General features: G+C 35.7%; 1 long non-coding RNA gene across 1 annotated transcript in view; it reads left to right on the plus strand.

Annotated features, from left to right (window-relative positions):
• Positions 1 to 13,517: 13,517 nt before the first annotated feature.
• LOC107550679 (uncharacterized) overlaps positions 13,518 to 18,047 on the plus strand; it is a 58,691-nt gene continuing 54,161 nt past the window's right edge. The window contains exon 1 of the long non-coding RNA XR_001604688.1: positions 13,518 to 13,658. This is a non-coding gene — a long non-coding RNA (uncharacterized lncRNA). The remainder of the gene's footprint in view (positions 13,659 to 18,047) is intronic.

The following is an 18,047-nucleotide window of genomic DNA, read 5'->3' on the forward strand; positions in this document are numbered from 1 at the left end:
TTCGAGCGCAGGAAGCACATTATTTGGCCCTGAATGCGGAATATGTCGCTCTGTCCTCGTTTCCCGCGCGTAACTCGTTCGAAAGATTGTTTATCCGTTCCTCGAGAGCGCGCGCGTTCTGGATGTTTGCGTCCAGAATTTCTGAGCGCAATCAACTCTGTAATGATCAGAAACTGTTACAATACCGAAGCTGTTGAAATGAATTAGAAATCCTGGATGACAATTATTCGAATATTTGGCGGAACTGAGACAATCTGACATTTTTGCTGCGTCGAGACGCTCCCGGGCAGCTCAGGTAATGAAACGGTGTGCTCAGCCAACCTTCAATTTATTATTGTGTCAGAAAAGCAATGCTTGCTTTGACACAGAAACCTCGTGTCGCGGGCTGAATGAAGTAAACTCACCTCAGCGGTCTGCTAACGCTGTTAGGTGTCATGTTTCTATCCCGACATGCTGATGCTCTGCAGGGAGATGTTTGTACACAAGGTGGTGGTAGTTACACTTATTTTACGGGATTGAGGGCCGTGAATATAACTAATTAAAATCAAACAAAATGTTGTTTTTTTCTGGCAGCCACGTGTAAGTGAATGACAGTCAGTCACACCCTTGTCAGAGCTGCTAATCATTATATACCGCGCTGATCTCATTCACATATTCACAAGAGATTCGTATGTAAATTCGTATGACACTGAAATGATGTACTCTGAATATATGTGTGCGTGTGTATATAGGCCTATGTATATACTGTATGTATATATATATATATGTATACATATGCACAGAGAGAGAGAGGAGATAAAAAAATTTAATACATAAATAATATGTAATATATAATTTATTGCTGTGATCAAAGATGACTTTTCAGCATATTTTTGCTGTTTCATGCATTTTCTTTCAGGATTCTGAAAAAAAGTTAAAAAAAAAAAAGTGTTTATTTGAAATAGAAATCCTTTGTAACATTATACATGTCCTTACTGTCACTTTTGATCAATTGAATGCATCCTTGATGAATAAAAGTATTAATTTCTTTACAAAATAAAATAAAACATATAAAATGTATATTTATATATGTATAATATTTATTTAGATTCACAAACATTTAATATAATAAACATTATGCTGAATAAAATATTAATTTCTGTATAAAATAAAATAAATCATATCAAATAAATGTATATTAATATGTGTATACATTTTTAGATTCAGAAACATTTAATAAATAGTATGTGTAGTATGTACAGTGGTGTGAAAAAGTGTTGGCCCCCTTCCTGATTTCTTATTTTTTTGCATGTTTGTCACACTTTAATGTTTCAGATCATCAAACAAATTTAAATATTAGTCAAAGATAACACAAGTAAACACAACATGCAGTTTTTAAATGAAGGTTTTTTATTATTAAGCGAAAACAAAATCCCAAACTACATGGCCCTGTGTGAAGAAGTGTTTGCCCCCCTGTTAAAACTGTGGTTTATCACACCTGAGTTCAATTTCTCTAGCCACATGCAGGCCTGATTACTGCCACAGCTGTTCGCGATCAAGAAATCTCTTAAATAGGACCTGCCTGACAAAGTGAAGTAGACCAAAAGATCCTCAAAAGCTAGACATCATGCCGAGATCCAAAGAAATTCAGAAACAAATGAGAACGACAGTAATTGAGATCTATCAGTCTGGAAAAGGTTATAAAGCCATTTCTAAAGCTTTGGGACTCCAGCGAACCAAAGTGAGGAATGGCTGAAGAAAAACTAAATGAAGACTTTGGAGTGGCCTAGTCAAAGTCCTGACCTGAATCCTATTGAGATGCTGTGGCATGACCTTAAAAAGGCGGTTCGTGCTCGAAAACCCTCCAATGTGGCTGAATTACAACAATTCTGCATAAATGAGTGGACCAGAATTCCTCCATAGCGCTGTAACAGACTCATTGCAAGTTATCACAAATGCTTGATTGCAATTGTTGCTGCTAAGGGTGGCCCAACCAGTTATTAGGTTTAGGGAGCAAACACTTTTTCACACAGGGCCATGTAGTTTTGGATTTTGTTGTCCCTTAATAATAAAACCCTTCATTTAAAAACTGCATGTTGTGTTCACTTGTGTTATCTTTTACTAATATTTAAATTTGTTTGATGATCTGAAACATTAAAGTGACAAACATGCAAAAAATATTTTTTCACACCACTGTATATAAAATAAGTTGTTCTTTGAAAGGAAAATGAAACAAAGCAAACATTCTATAATCCATTTAAATTTTTGCTAAATAGAAGTATTGAAGTATTTTCACAAGTGGTCTCAGACACACACACACACACACACACATACATATATAAATTCAATAAATTAATAAATTTTTTGGTGTTGAATTGGGAAAATGCTAGGCCTGTTTAAAAGTAAACACTGAAAAGTAAACCGAGCATGTGTCTGAATAATCTGAAATGAGATTTTAAAAACCCCAAAGAGATTTGTTTTTTGGGGGGGATTTCCAATAAATGATCTCTTCAGATTATCCACATATATAAATGTGTTGAGAGCACCTGCGAGATGAACCCAGAGTGGCTCTGAGCGCCGCTGGCTGATAAAGACGGCCTGTTTCATTGGCAGGCGTTGTTTTGTCCTGATGTGCTGTTAGCCGGCTCTCACCTGGGACCGGTGATAGCTTATCAAAGCCCGAGCAGTTCCTTTCCAGCTCCGCCAGATAATAGAGGCTTTCAGCGCTGTTGAGTGGCAGCGGGGGGAACCATGGGAACCAGCGGTCAGCTGACAGCTAGATGGACAGCTTGACTGCTTTTGCAGCATCATGGGAAATAGCGGTCACCTGGGTTGCCATTGCCCGCAGAGATAACCTTCATTGTGACAGCATATACAAAGATTGTGTTTGTCTCGGGTTTTGTGGAAGCCCTTGACTGGGACGCTAATGCAATGGATCTTTCATTAGGGATGATCAATGCTTTAATTGATTATTGAGCCTTATTTGACACGGAACCAAGAGTGCAACAGCATTTCCATGAATCGTGGATTGTGACTGGTGACTTAGCACGCTAGGTGCGAATTTAGCAGCGCTTTTGTATGACTGTGCTTTTACCAGCTGCGCTAAAATACACCAGACAGCAATAATATAAAAATAGCAATAAGGTATGAGGCCTTGTGAATATAGCTGAGTGACTATTTTTTATTTTAGTATTCATATACTGTTATTGTATTTCATCTCTTTTTTTTTTTACATTTTAGTAATTTTATTATGTGCTTTTTACATTTTTTTATTCACTTACATTTTTATTTCCCTTTATTAATATTTATTTTTACAAATTTTAGTACTTAAACATATTTATTATGCCTAGCAACTTGTTATTTTAGTATTTATCTTTTATTATGGTATTTATTCATATATTGTAAGTTATTATTATTATTAACTTTTTATGTAATGATTTTTTAATAATTCAACTCGAGCGTATTTATTTCGGTTGGCAACATTTAAAATGTTTGTTTAAGTTATTAAGTGCAAGTTTGACCTAATATTATTTCAATTAATGAAATAAATAAATGAGTGTCATGCATAATAAAAAACTTTAATATAAGCATTAAATGAAATTATTGAATTAAATATTAAATGATTAATACTGAATAAATGAAATAAATTATATTTAAAATAATAATTAAAAATGTTTAATTCGAGCATAGACTGGATAAATTCTTCACATTATGGAATTGTAATTTTCCACCAGTAAAACAGCACATTCTTTTCATCAAGGCTCTTCCTCTCATCAGCGCCCTCATGTTTAGCAATGGCTCATTCACTCTTTGTGGCAATATTGTGGCTTGATTTTGTGTTTTCATGTTTTTTCATAGGGGCCGTGTGGACGGCTGTGGTTCTAGTTTAGATTCCTGGCCTGTTTTCACTCGCATTTGTCTTTGATTGAATCCGTCAGCTGTAATCAGTGGCATTGTACATCCATGACCTGTCACTAGGGGCATCTGAACTCTGCCGTGGAAGTGAGTGTAGTTGGGATGTAGTCAAAATATCATGCTTTGTTTTATTGGAGAACTCTTTGATACTGTATTTTTGTAAGTATTTTGTGTTAGCTGGAGTATTTCCTACATGCCTGTACTTCAATTCACAGCAGCGGCCGATGCTGTTTGAAGTTTGAAGGTCATTCTTTAAAGTAGTAAATATGACCAAAATACTATATCATGCTATGTGAGCAATTGTAATTATGTCAAAAAAAAAAAGGTCAAAAGTTGTATTGAACGTGCACTTGTAGTGTACTTCAAATCTTAAAAGTATATTTTAAAAAACTACTTGCAGATAATATTATATTAATGAAATAAAAGGCCACTTAAATGTACTCAAAGAGAGACAGTTTCATGACTGTTTCTTAACACGCTGAAGTACACTTTTAAAAAAGTGCAGTTTATAATGTCAGATTAAAGGTTTCATTTAAAGTACATTTGACTTAGTTTGTAATTCACAGTTGAATAGTTAGCTATAAAAACAGTAGAGAGGAGCTTATTTACTGCTAATTATATATGAATAAATCTGTCATGAACACAAGTTTGTTTTTTGTTTTTTTATGAAAAATATCTTATCTGCAATTGAGTTGTATACAAACGTTTTTATTTGAGTGTGATTTTAAATAAATAGCATTGAATATAATAGATTTGTTGTTCATTTTAACCTCTAATATTTTGTATCAAATGAGAGGGTTCCCTGTGTAGCTTACAATATTAGTTGGGAGAGATTTTCTTTTCTTCTTATCGGTATCGGCATCAGCAGATATCATTCTGAATAATCAGCTATCGATAACGGCTGAGAAATGTAATATCGGTGCATCTCTAATAATACATATTTATTTAATTGCAATAACCATACAATTAAGTGTCTGAAAACATTACATTCAGTTCACACTTAAGTTCTTGAAAGTATATTATTTCCACAATAATTACTCTTTTTGAAAGTATGCTAATGTGTACTTTTTTTCACAAGGGTATATATCAAAATACAGTTAATGTTATAGGAAATTCAATCTGACAATGATTTATATGTTACCTAACCATACAATAAATCCTGTTTTTAATAATCTAGTGAATTAAATACTTTAAAACTGAATGGTACGTCATCTCAATTTTATATTTTATATGGAACTTGATGGTTGTGAATCAGAAGATAAGATTAGTCACCAGTAAAAAACTAAATATAAACAGTATTATATAACCATAAATATTTCAAACGTATACATAATTGTAACTGCACATCAGTTATGTATCATAGGCTATTTGTGATAACCTACATTTACACATGTACAAAGCTCTAGAATGTACTTTTTGTATTCAAGTTGGTTTGTTATGTTTTTAAAAAACTTATAAACTTATAAAATTTAATGACTTTAAAAATGTCATGTGGTGTAACCAAATATGTATATATACCAAGTATCTTAAACATTATCATTTTAAAAAGATTTCTTAATTGTGCTTTTCTTTTTCAAATATCATGAAATATTAATTCATAAATATCACATTTTTGGGGGGAGTCACACCACATGACATTTTACAACCGATCCCAACCTTGTCATAAAAAGGTCACATTATCAGATTTATTAACCTTGACACACACTCATGAGGGTCTGCAGGGATCTCTTCTATGATGTAATTTCGTTGGTTGCACCACATGACTTTGATTTGGCAGACAAAATAAATAATAATATTTGCTTTTTTATAGATTTTTTTTCTTATTTTAATGAGGCTCCTTTCTTTATTATGGTATTCAGACAGTTGTACCACCCTGACATTTTTGACTTTATGTCCTCCAGAATATGAATAATTTAAAATAATATAATAGTATCAGACAAAAAGCAGCATGTCGCAATGTGTGAAACTAAATCGCTCCCATTACTACAGTGAAAGCACATTCACAATAGTAGGCCGTATTTGTCTGCTTGGTGTCGAATTCTTTATTTTTAACGTTTGAAAGATTCCAAAAATACTATTTAACAGCATCTGTTGTCCATATTGCTATCAGCTAACACCATTCATGACCTTAATTCTTATGTAAAACCTTGTTAGTTATTCCCAAGATATTAAGGCCTTTGTATCTGCTCGCGGTCTGACTTTCAAGGAATAGCGTTCGGGTTGATGTCGCAAGGAGTGCCATTGTTAGGAAACAAGTTCTTTAAATGTGCTAAATTCTTCAGCCCCCGAAGGTAGAACACACACCTCTCTTTGTGATGCAGCACTGCCGAGGAATATTGAGCCGAGGTGCCAACCGCTCCACAATGCTCTTCAGATGGGCCGCACAAAGACTCCTCTCACAGCATGACCCAAAAATGGCTGTAATGGACCTTTTTGCTGTGCTAATGTGGGCCGAACTGTCATGCAGATCTACGTACAACTGCTACTCTCCGCCCTGCAGCAAAAACCGCTTTTGTTTTAAACTTGTAGCTTTGGGGGTAATTCAGCTAATTGCTTGACAGGTTCTCACTCCGAGGGAGATTAGGAAGTCTTTGGCGGCTTCTGCGGTGACTTAGCGCTGCAACAATTTGTACTAATTAGGATCCATAGAAAAAAAAAACCCAAAGCTAATATGGGATTTGCTAAGCATCTTAACTTTATTACTGGCTTGGGCTATGCTGATAATAACGCAACAATGGTGTACGTAAAAGAAAGGGATTGTGTAGAGGAAATAGTGCTTTGTTAGTTGTATAGATTTTTACAGAGATTACCTCAATCCACCTGCATCTTAAGTAATAAGTAATAACATATTTTCTTTACACCTTAAATACTACATACATAAAAATAAAAGAAAAGAAAAAAAATCGCAAAATATCATTGTGTTTTTGGTGAGTCACACCACATGACATTTTACAATTGAACTAACTTGCCATGTCAAAAAAAAGTCTAATTTTATATATATATATATATATATATATATATAGATCCCAGCATGTTGGTTGCACTACATGACTAAGATTTGGCAGAAAATATTTATATTTTTTAAAGAAATACAAATAAAACAACTAGCCAAACTTCTTAATGAGACTTCCTTTAAATAATTTAATAAGGTTTTCTCCTTCATTATAAATGTTCGATGATTAAAAAATCATACACTTGCTCATCATACACTCATCATACAAAAATTAATCCTGGAAAGTTTATTCTTGTGTTTTTGCATCTATTTGATTTAGTTAGTCATAATTTCAGTATATATTTATTCAAATTCTTATAATTCAAGTTAAGTTAAGTATGAACATACTTTAAATAAGGCTGTGGAACAAGCACGATTAAATTAGCTTAAATGTGAGATTGCTTTAATAGATTGAATGACAAATAAATAAACCTGGTTATTGTGTATTTAAAACAAATTCAGTTTATTAGTACTATTACATAAATTAAATTCTTGTTTAATTTGTATATGACTGGCAAACATTCATTGCATTATGTTTATTAGTTTAAGATTAAAACAGTGTAATCCAGATTTTATATGCAAATATATGCAAATTTGTGTGTAGAAGTGGTGTAAGTTATTTTACATATAAATTGATATATTAAGTGACATAGTTGATGAAAACTCTGAACGTTTAATCCTCTCCAGTGTTATTTTAGCATTTATGGACAATTATAGTTTTTAATTAACATTTTGAATTAGCTTTTAATTTTAGGTTATTTTTTAGTAATTTTCTGTGTGCTTTTGTCATTTTTATTCTTGTTTTATATTAATATATTTAGGCTTATTTAATTTTTTTATTTCAGTTTTAGTTTGTTCAATTTTATTATTTTATTTATTTCCATTTTCCAGTTCAGCAATTTCAGTGCTTCAACTTATTTCAACATTTCTAATTTTCATTTACTTAATTTTTTTCATCTAATATTTCCATATTATCTCAGCTTTATTTCAATTAACTCAAATGTTTTTAATAGTTTTAGTTGTAGTCAACGAATGCTTTTCACTCAGATATATTATTCAAGAAAAAGAAGGTAAAACGTTTAAATTGTTAAAATGGTTGCACACATTAAAAATGTTAGATTTCAGAAGTCTAACATTTCAGCATTTTTAAGTTTGACATCAATCAAGCTAATGGTTGTGTACTTAGCCGGATGACCGCCGGGTCATGCACTTGCCCCGTGAAAATAAAGTCCAGCAGCCTAGGGGTGTGAGTATTAGCACCTCATTAAAGTAACACCTTCCTCCAGCTGCGGGACGACACCGGGGAGGACGAGCGCTGCTGAGGCCAGCGAGAGATCTCACACCTCCCCAGGGAGGGCTTTATGTTGCTGTTTACTCACCAGGGTGTGAAGAGACACTTGCGGAGCTACACGGCACAGCTACTGTTTAACAGCAGGAGTCTCTGTTTACTCTTCAGCAGGGGGGAGAGAGAGAGACCTGTGACTCTTCACTCATTTATAATGACTTTACAGTTGCTGTCGATGTAGTAATGTAATAATATAGTGTGTTGCTCATATGTCTGACTTGGGTTGCCAATGATTCTGATTCTGAAAGTAGGTTATTTTTTGAAAATGTTTTTTAATAACCGATTCAGGTACAGAATGGTGGCCGATGATCAATATAATGACAATGCAGTGGCCCTAAAAGAATTGGGACACTTAAGTCAGACTTACTGTAAAATGTCTGAATGTCAAAGCAAGTATTATCTGCAAACTGACATTTGATCTTTCCTCAAAACTACCTTTTCTGAGCCATTTTTTATTTAGTTGATTTTTAAATTATTTTTAGCTGATTTTATTAGATTTTCAAGTTCACGCAGGTGTGCAGAAGAACTACAGGTGTAGACAATCACATTAACTATCAACACTTAAAATGAGAGGATCTAATACAACCCTGAAAAAAAAATGGTGTAGAAACAATTTTCAGTCATAAATTGCTTGTCAATTTTAAATTTTACAAATAATGAAAAAGAATTGACTGTCAAGTAACACAATGAATTAAATGTGAAATTTTGAAGTAGAAAAACGGAAAGTGTTTTCTTCTAAAATGTACTTAATCTTTATTTATAACTTCATGTTTATGAAGTTATAAACGCACACACACACACACACACACACACACACACACACACACACACACACACACACACACACTACCATTCAAAAGATTCAAAACCATTCAATGGTTTGGGGCAGAAAGGTTTCTATTCTATTATAATTTATAAGTAGCACAAGTAACACATTACATTAAATGTGAATTTTTCAAGTTGAAAGCCTGAAATAGTAACTTGAATCTATCTATCTATCTATCTATCTATCTATCTATCTATCTATCTATCTATCTATCTATCTATCTATCTATCTATCTAATACTTCTTTTCAGCAAGGATGCATTGAATTGATCAAAAGTGGCATTAAAGACTTGTATAATGTTGCATAAAATTTATTTTTCAAATAAATGCTGTTCTTTTGAAATGTATATTCATCAAAGAATCCTGGGAAAAAAAATGTATCACAGTTTTCGCAAAAATATGAAGCAGCACAATTAATGTTTTTAACATTGATCATAATAAATGTTTCTTGAGCACCAAAATGTAAAAGCTGAAAAATACAATGTTGCCATTGCAAGTATAATTTACATGTTAAATATATATGAAAATGGAAAACAGCTATTTTAAATTATAAAAATATTTCATATTATTACTGTACTACTGTTTTTATCAAGTAAATTACGTTTTGGTAAGCATAAGAAACTTTATTCAAAAGCTTTTAAATGGTATTGTATATATATATATATATATATATATATATATATATATATATATATGTATATATGCGTTTTTTTTCTGGACAAATTGCAGTAGTCTTTTTATAGTTACACCAGCAAGACAGTTGTGTAAAGTACCTTTATTTGAAAATATCACCGCCTTACTGTTTACAAATTAAAACATTTAATAGCCGTTTAATTTACTTCAATTTGTCACTTGCAGTAGAGTGCATGCTAGTCGGCTGAAATGAATAACTTGCATCATAATTTAGTATTGGTAATTATTTTGACTGTCTACAAATGTTATGATTGTCATATGTATAGATAAAGTTTTGATTAATTGATTAGCCAGAGCACCTACCAGCCGCCCAACTGCACCATGTTATGAGAGATAATGATCTGGACATGCTAATCACACAATGCTTTTGTGCTGGAAGTCTTGACGTAAGTGATGAATGATGCTCAGATTCCTGCTGGGTGAAACAAAAGCAGAACTCCTGCCTCACCTTGTCGAGCGGCTTGTTTGGACTAGAGACTTGAAGGAGGTGTCAAAGTGTGCCTCTCAACTGTAAGGAGCTTTCCTCTGGAGCAGCAGGCCCTCGTTCACACACAGATAATCACATCCCTCTGTCCTGGACCTTTGGAGCTCCCACACACTACATACAGAGACCTAACCTGTCCTTCATCGTACACTGATACACTTACAGCTATTTGAGTGTTTGCACAGATTTTGATGTCTAAGCATAACAGAGAACATAGTAACCAATGTAATGTTGATTAGGGGTAGTAACTTTAAATTATTGATAATGTAGGTGCAGTTTATGTAACTACTAAATAATTCTAAGTTTACAAAAGTAGGTATGTTTTCCTTAGTAATTCATCTGCTATGTAAAAATGTACATGTGTGAATTTGACAGATCCAAACTAAACTAAACCGGACGTGAAGAGATGGAGGAGATTGTATCTTTGTGTTTGCAGACGGGCTTATATCTGACACCAGGTCAGCGACTGGGACAGGCTTGACCTCTGATTCATCAGCCTGTTGATGGGCGGCCTTGAGAGAGATCCTATTTACAAAAATGGCTTTTGAATCAGTACAGCCTTGACATCAGAGTCACGTTGCATGATTCTCCCTTTATTGCATTAAACCGCATTAAATCATAATGTGATTTCTCACCCATTACAATAATATAAATGTGTGTTTTCAGATAAACTAGACTGCATACGTATGAATTGAAATGAAAAAAAGAGGAAGGTGGAAGATTTCCATGGAAATGTGAAGCAGCTGTTTGAGTCTAAAAATAGCTTCATTACCATGACCAGATCCTGAGACCTATTTATGTATTCATTAAGCGAATGAACAATTAAAGTGCACAGATTGGCACACGGGAGGTGGGAGCCAGCATGGGGTTTGTGTCAACACTGCTGACGTCTCCTCTGCTCTTATCCAGTTGTTGATATTCATTTTGAGTGTTCCCCACTGAGATCCATTAATAAAACATAGGGAAAAATATCTCGTCCTTCGGCACAAAAGATAAAACAAATCAAAGATGTTTTGGAGGAAGAGCACATTGTCTAATCTTTAATCACGTTTAGTGTTTTTGTTCAAAAGTTAAAATGTGAAATTTTGGCAAATGATTTGATTTGAAAGTTGACTTTATAAGAATAATGATAAAATTGTAATAAAATCCTGAAGCAATCTCTTTGAAATTATGCAATGTACTCTTAACTTCTTAGATATCCCCAGTATTTTGTACCCTCCAGTTCAATGCCAAAGCCTATTTTGTTACCTCTGACATTTGCAATGTAGCTTTCGTTGGGTTTGAAAGGAGGTAGAAGGGATGGGACAGTTCTCCAAGACTTGAGAAAGTCTTCTCTTTGAGCCGAAGTCTGTTCTGCTGTCCGTCAGGACGTGTAGGTCACTTTGAAAGGCTTTAAATATGTTGGCCACATTAGCTCCTCTGTTTCAGTAATGCGCTTAAATGCTGGATGGCGAGTATAGAATCCCCGTTAGTGAATAGACTACTCTTTCCCAAAGTTGATGCCTTCTTGGTTGGGTCCCATCTGCTGCGATTGAAAGGCCTTGAAAAGGGTTTTCTTTTTGGATTGTTCCCATATCCAAAGAAAGCCCTGGCTCTTGTTGGCAGCTGAGTTCTCTGGGCAGACACACAGGCCCTAGACATCCCCTCCCGTTCCATTCTTACTTTCTCAGGCCTTTTAGGAAGGCAGGCAAAAGGAGGAATAAAAAAATGCTTTCGACATCTGCAAGGAAGGCCTCAACTGAGCTTTTTGCGTGATTGGTTATTTTTGAGTGTGAAGATTAATATGGATGGCCGTAGTGTTTGTGTGAATCTCAAATAGTTGAATACTTGAAATCAGAAATGGGATCTATTCACAAAGAGCGCCGTCGTCCAATTAGCATTTAACATAAAAACCGTTGGGATATGCCATGTACGCCAGTGGCTAGTTCTCCCTCTTGTTTCTTTTGGAATCAATTACAATTTGTTGAGAAGCTCGTCTAGAGGAACCCCCTCCCAAGGTTAGTTGGAGTGTCCTAGCTCATATGTCTTATCTGTTCTTCTCAAGCCTCTCAGTTTTCAATGCAAATAATGGTCGTGGTTCTGCAGAATGGCAGTCCTGCCCGGGTACCATCCCTCATTCAAGAGCTTTTGTGCCGCACCATTTAAAGAAGCTGTCAAGTTCTTTCTGCACTTGGCAGGGAAGGCCAAATCTACAGTGCCACAGAACTGGCAAAAAGGAAACTTTTTTTGTTGTTTGCTTGCTATTGTATAGGACTGAGTGAAGGGGAACTTTAGCAACATGTAATTTGCTCTTGAGGCTTTTACAGTACGTCGCTTTAGTGATGGTAATTTCCGCCTTTGTAGGTATGAAAGGATAACCATCAATCAGTTGTCAATTGGTCAATTGCTGAAGTGATGAAAAGGAAGGGCTTGGACAATTCCCCCTCTTTGGCTACCTAGAGGACTCGGAGTATGGGGGAAAATATGGCAGCTGGATGGGTTAATAGAGTGGAACAGGATCACAGGTACAGACCTGGTAAGACTTTAAACTTTAAAAAGTTACTGATATTGATTAATTTGTTGAAGCATTTAAACCGAGGGGATTTTTTAACTGTATTTTAGTCGACCACCTTTGGCCTTGTTTATTAATTTCACAGTTTACAACATTCTTTACTTGACATTTTTGAATTGTAATTAGTCTCCTGTGGTTTTAACTTTGAATAGTCTCTTGGGGATGTTCGAAATAGGACTAGATTGTTACGTTCATGGTGAGGCAGGCTAGATATTGTTCAGTTGCATATTTTACAGTTGGATTGCAGAAGGAGATCTGAGAGAACCACTGAATTCTTAGACATCTATTCAGGAGTTAGTTGCAGAGCCGTGGATTTGTGGTGTCTATTTGAATCCCTCCCTTCAAAGAAGACTGTGCAGAATAAAGAATATTTATTGTGTAGTCTGCTACAATGTGAAAACATCCTGCCCCAGGCAAACCTACCCCTCACCCCCCACAACACACTTCTCATCCACTTCCACTGATATTGATTTTGGTTTACATCTAGCATCTCCCGCAAACTGAATGAACAGGATTACAGGCCACGGAAAAGCGTGAGATATCATCAGCTTGTGATCCAGCCCGTGGTTTCCTAGCTACCGTATTGTCTATTCTGTTCCGCTATGTGAAAAATGTTGAATATCAACAATGGGTTTCAGTGCTGTATTGTTGAGTTTTGTATGAACTAATCTTGCTTCACTAAAAAAGACCTACAGCTTGGACAAAAGTCTATAGCCAGTGCATTCCTAGCTCCCCTTACACAGAGACAGACACAGTCAGAGAGAAGACATGCTGGGTCTCGGCTCGGCTCTCCTCTGCGAGCAGGTGTAACGCTGGATATCTATTGGTCTTGGGCCTGCAGGAAAAGGCAGACAGGGAAAAGCTAAAGGGCAAGGTAAGCTGACTCTCAGAAATTCATGTCAGTCTTTTTATCTTATGGCATATGTTTGGCCTTGTTCAGAAACGTTGTGATCAGTTAGGATTGGGTATATTTATGTGCTGTGTGTGTGCCAGCCGGTGCATGTGGGGCGGCGTGTGAAAAGCTGCCAAAAGGAGAATGCTGGTTGTTTTGAGTTGGAGACAGATCGCGTATAACCTGAGATGTGGCAAGTCTAGTCGGCATTAGGACTGCATGACCCTTGCTAATGGCTCTTAGAGAGTCTCTGTAAATCCACGGTGGTGTGCGAGGTGTGAACACCTGTAAACACACAGATCCATGCTGGTACCTTTATCCCTACTTGATTTGCAGGTGCCTCGGGTCGCAGACTATGGCACATCATATCCCCCATGCGTTAATTAAAAGGAATGCACCATATGCAATTTGCTTCTCTTGGCTGGCTCTTGTGTGCTTTCCGTCTTGCCTTAAGGATTAATGAATGCAACACGAGAAAGTTGCCTGATGGGGGTGGGTTGTGTTGGATTTAGGGATGTGTTGTCTTGAGTTATGTTACAGATGCTGCAATTTTGCACACTGACCTTTGTGACGCAATAATTTTTTACTGTTTGGGTGCATTTGATTAAGTGGGTAGAGGCAACTAACCATTTCAAATGCAATGGAGTTTCCTCAATGGAGTTTGACGTTTTTCGGATTTGTAGATTTTGAATGTTTGCATTTGATACATGTGTTGGTGCAATTACGCATTTACCGGATTTTTTTATACAAAAAGATTCAAGCCACATGACTCCATTTTATCAGTATATGCATTCCCAAAGAATTAAACTCATTATCTTGACATTGCTAGCACCTTGCTCAAGCAAAACTTGTTGTAGAGAGGATCTGAATTGCTGTGATGGATTTGTTGGTCACACTGGAAGAATAAATTATTGCAGGGGTTGGAAGACTTTTGGGTTTGCAGTCATGGCAAACATGAGAGCATTAACCACCCCCTTTCCTACCCCACTACTGTCCTCTCTCTGCCTCTTCGATACCTACTCGGCCTAACGTCTGATCTCCATCTCCGTGCCTTCAGGTATGAACCCCCCACCCCCCCATTCCCATCATTGACAGTCAATTATAGGGTGGAACTGAACTAGAAAATCAGCTACAATCTAGCAATTAGTACAAAGGGTTTCCACTGTAGTGTAAAGGCAGGGATGCCGGACCCCAGCGGCTCCAAAAAATGGCCTTGATTGCCCACAGACACTGGAGTTTAGTGCTGCTTGGGTACACCCTAAAGATGCTGCCTCCTGCCCCATGGCTCCGAGCGGCAGAGTAGCGCATGGCGGGGTTGCTTTTCTGAGATCTCCTTTTGTGCGTGTGTGTTTTCGCCTCCCCTGCCTCTTCATTATCCATTTCTGCCATTACATGCACTCTAAGTGAGTGAACGCAACAAAAGAGCAAGTTGTCGGCTGTGCAAGGAAGCAACATCTCTGAAAAGGGAATAGATGTTAATGTAGTACAGTGATGGTAAGCCTGGCGGACAGTAAATGCACCGTCTTTTATGTTTTTGCGAGCGTTGCGGTCTATAAAGCATCATCGCGCTCTGTTTGGATGCCTGGTTTTAAAGGTAGACATTAAGTCAGGCTAAGAGCACATGTGGCCGTGAGCTTACAAGTGGAAAAAATACAGCTCCAAGCGGCTGGGTGGTCTGAGACACCCACTACATGAAATTTAATATCTCAGTGTGGTTTTGAGTACATTGTGTTTGAGACGCTGTTAACAATCATGATTTTTTCAAATGAAATAATGCCTGAAATAACATGAAGCATTGTAAACAATCTAATTGTTTTGTTAGTATTAAAGTGATTGATGATTAGAACAGCCAAAATGGTTTGCAAATTGACACTTTTAAAGCAAATCAAAACAAAATTGCAATGTTTTATGTCGCATTCACTTTCAACATATAATTCACAACATGAATTGAACCGTTTGCTGTAATATAATATTAAGCTCCTCTCTGTTTACTTTTGTTTGTCTTTTTATTTTATGCTTAATCTCATTGAGGTTTCTGATCAGCTTAATTGTGTAATTCAGTCACTTTGATTACAGGAATTACGTTTATGTTGTAAGGTAACTTCAAAGCGGTTATTTTGACATGAAGACTTTATTACCGAGCTTCAGAAAACATATGAATTCTTTTAAAGCTAGTGAAATCAAACACTTTCTTAAATATCATATTCATCAATTTTACAAGAAATAGAAAAATAGTGTTTTTCCATTTAAGTTTCGCTTTGGCTTTTTTTATTTAGACTTTACATGCTAGATTTCAAAATATAGTCAACACAAATCATACTCATAGCATGCTTTTTTATTGAAAATGATTTTTTTAGGCCTTAAATGGTCCCTAGTCAGTTTACAGTCAATAACTGTTAATATTTTCAAGCACTGTCTTCATTAATAATGCCTGCTTTGTAAGCACACATCATTTCCTCTTGGCCGTGCCGCTCACAAAAGCAGTCAGGTCAGGGGAGGGGGGTTAATGCTGTGTGTCCATCCGTGTCTTCCTGGTCTGGCATGCTACTCTTCTGGCCTAAACTCCCAGGAACTGGCTTTGTTTTTCACCCACTTTTGTTTTCAACTTACCCTGTCCATTCTTTTGAGCCCTGTTGAACTGAAACTGCTAAATTAGCTGTCCGGCTTTGTGTCCCACTTGTTGGGATGTGAACATATGTCCACTCGGCTTAATATCAATATGTCCTTGATGCTTGTGGATGGGTGTCAGAAACATATGCGCCTCTTCTCTGACATCTGCTTGACTTCCCATTATCATTTCACAGTTTATGCAGACAAACACCCTAATGCTATTAATGTTTATTATTGAGGAAAATTTTTTGTTTGAGTGAGTATTTCTTGTAAATACTTTGTAAAAAAAAAAAAAAAAAGTGTATGATTATATTTTGCACATTATACTGGATACATGCTACACCGTGGACATTTATGTTCAATATTACAAAAGTGTGCTAGTGTCAATCTGAAAACTTTCAAAATCTGAACACTTCTGAAACTTTTTGGAGATATTTCTGTACTTATGGACTGTTACCCTGTTTGGCCTGGATTCAGCACTCTGCTGTGAATGCTGGGAAGGCACTGCTGTTGATATAATAGAGCAGATCTGCTTCAACTGAACACAATGCCATGTTAAGACCTGATCTGAGCTTGACTGTCACAGCCAAACGCTGCATATCAGAGAGCGCCACAGGAATACAGGCCATCCAGCACTTCAGACCATCCCTCATGAGCAGAGGATAGAGAGAGATAGGATTAGAGGGAAAATCATATAAGCAGTTAATTGATCAACAATACCTTTATTCAGAGGATGTTGGATCAGAAACTGAGAGCTGCACACGCCAAAAGAGGAATGCTGGGATGCAGGGTTTTTGTCATTTAACTTTGAATTGAATCCATTTAGAGTTCTTGACATTTTATATTAATGTTACACATATTGTATTTAATATCAGATTACATTCATAATAACACTAACAGAGTGTATTGATGTTTACAATGAAATATTTACAACACATATTATTTGTTCATGAGGTATTATGCACATATGTAATTACTGTGTAAAGTTAGCATTTTGTTTAAAACAAGGTTGATTTGCTGGGATCTAGCTTTTTCACTTTGCATACTTTTCATAATTTTGTTGTATTTATTCAATGTAAGTGTACATACAATTTTATAATAACTAACACAATCTATTTAGAAGTTGCTGAACATAGTTCTATATTTGATATGTTGTTCATTAGTTATTACACAGTAGTTACACATGCAGTTACAATGTTATAAACACTCATTTAAAGTTTATTTTTTATTTTTTTAAATAATAATCATGCATCTCTCATCTGAGAGCATGATATTCCAAAAAGTTGCTGATATGAAGCTTTTTCACTTGACACTGAAAAAAAATAATAATTTCATTAATTTGATTGTTTCATCTATTTAATTTAAACTAATTATAATAACACTAACAAAAACTATTTAGAAGTTGCTGGATATAATTTCATATTTAAGACACTTTGTTTATCAGTTACTAATCAGAATGTGTATCTATAATTAGCTTACGTACAAAATCAATAAATGATCAATAACAATTAACCAGATATGTATTGCAATGTTTTCTTTGCACTTCTGTAGTCTGATTTTATGACATGCTGTGTCAATCTCTAATATGCTTAAATGGAAACAAACTGAAATGGAATAGTGTCATTGAGCAGTGGTAATTGATACACGTTTGTTTGCATGCAGACCTTAGGTGAGGTTTGTGAGTGTGTGTGTGTGTGTGTGTGTGTGTGTGTGTGTGTGTGTGTGTGTGTCTGTGTGTGTGTGAGAGAGTGTGAGAGTGTG

Source organism: Sinocyclocheilus grahami, unplaced genomic scaffold, assembly GCF_001515645.1.
Source record: "Sinocyclocheilus grahami isolate Dianchi unplaced genomic scaffold, SAMN03320097.WGS_v1.1 scaffold405.1, whole genome shotgun sequence".
NCBI classification, from domain to species: Eukaryota; Metazoa; Chordata; class Actinopteri; order Cypriniformes; family Cyprinidae; genus Sinocyclocheilus; species Sinocyclocheilus grahami.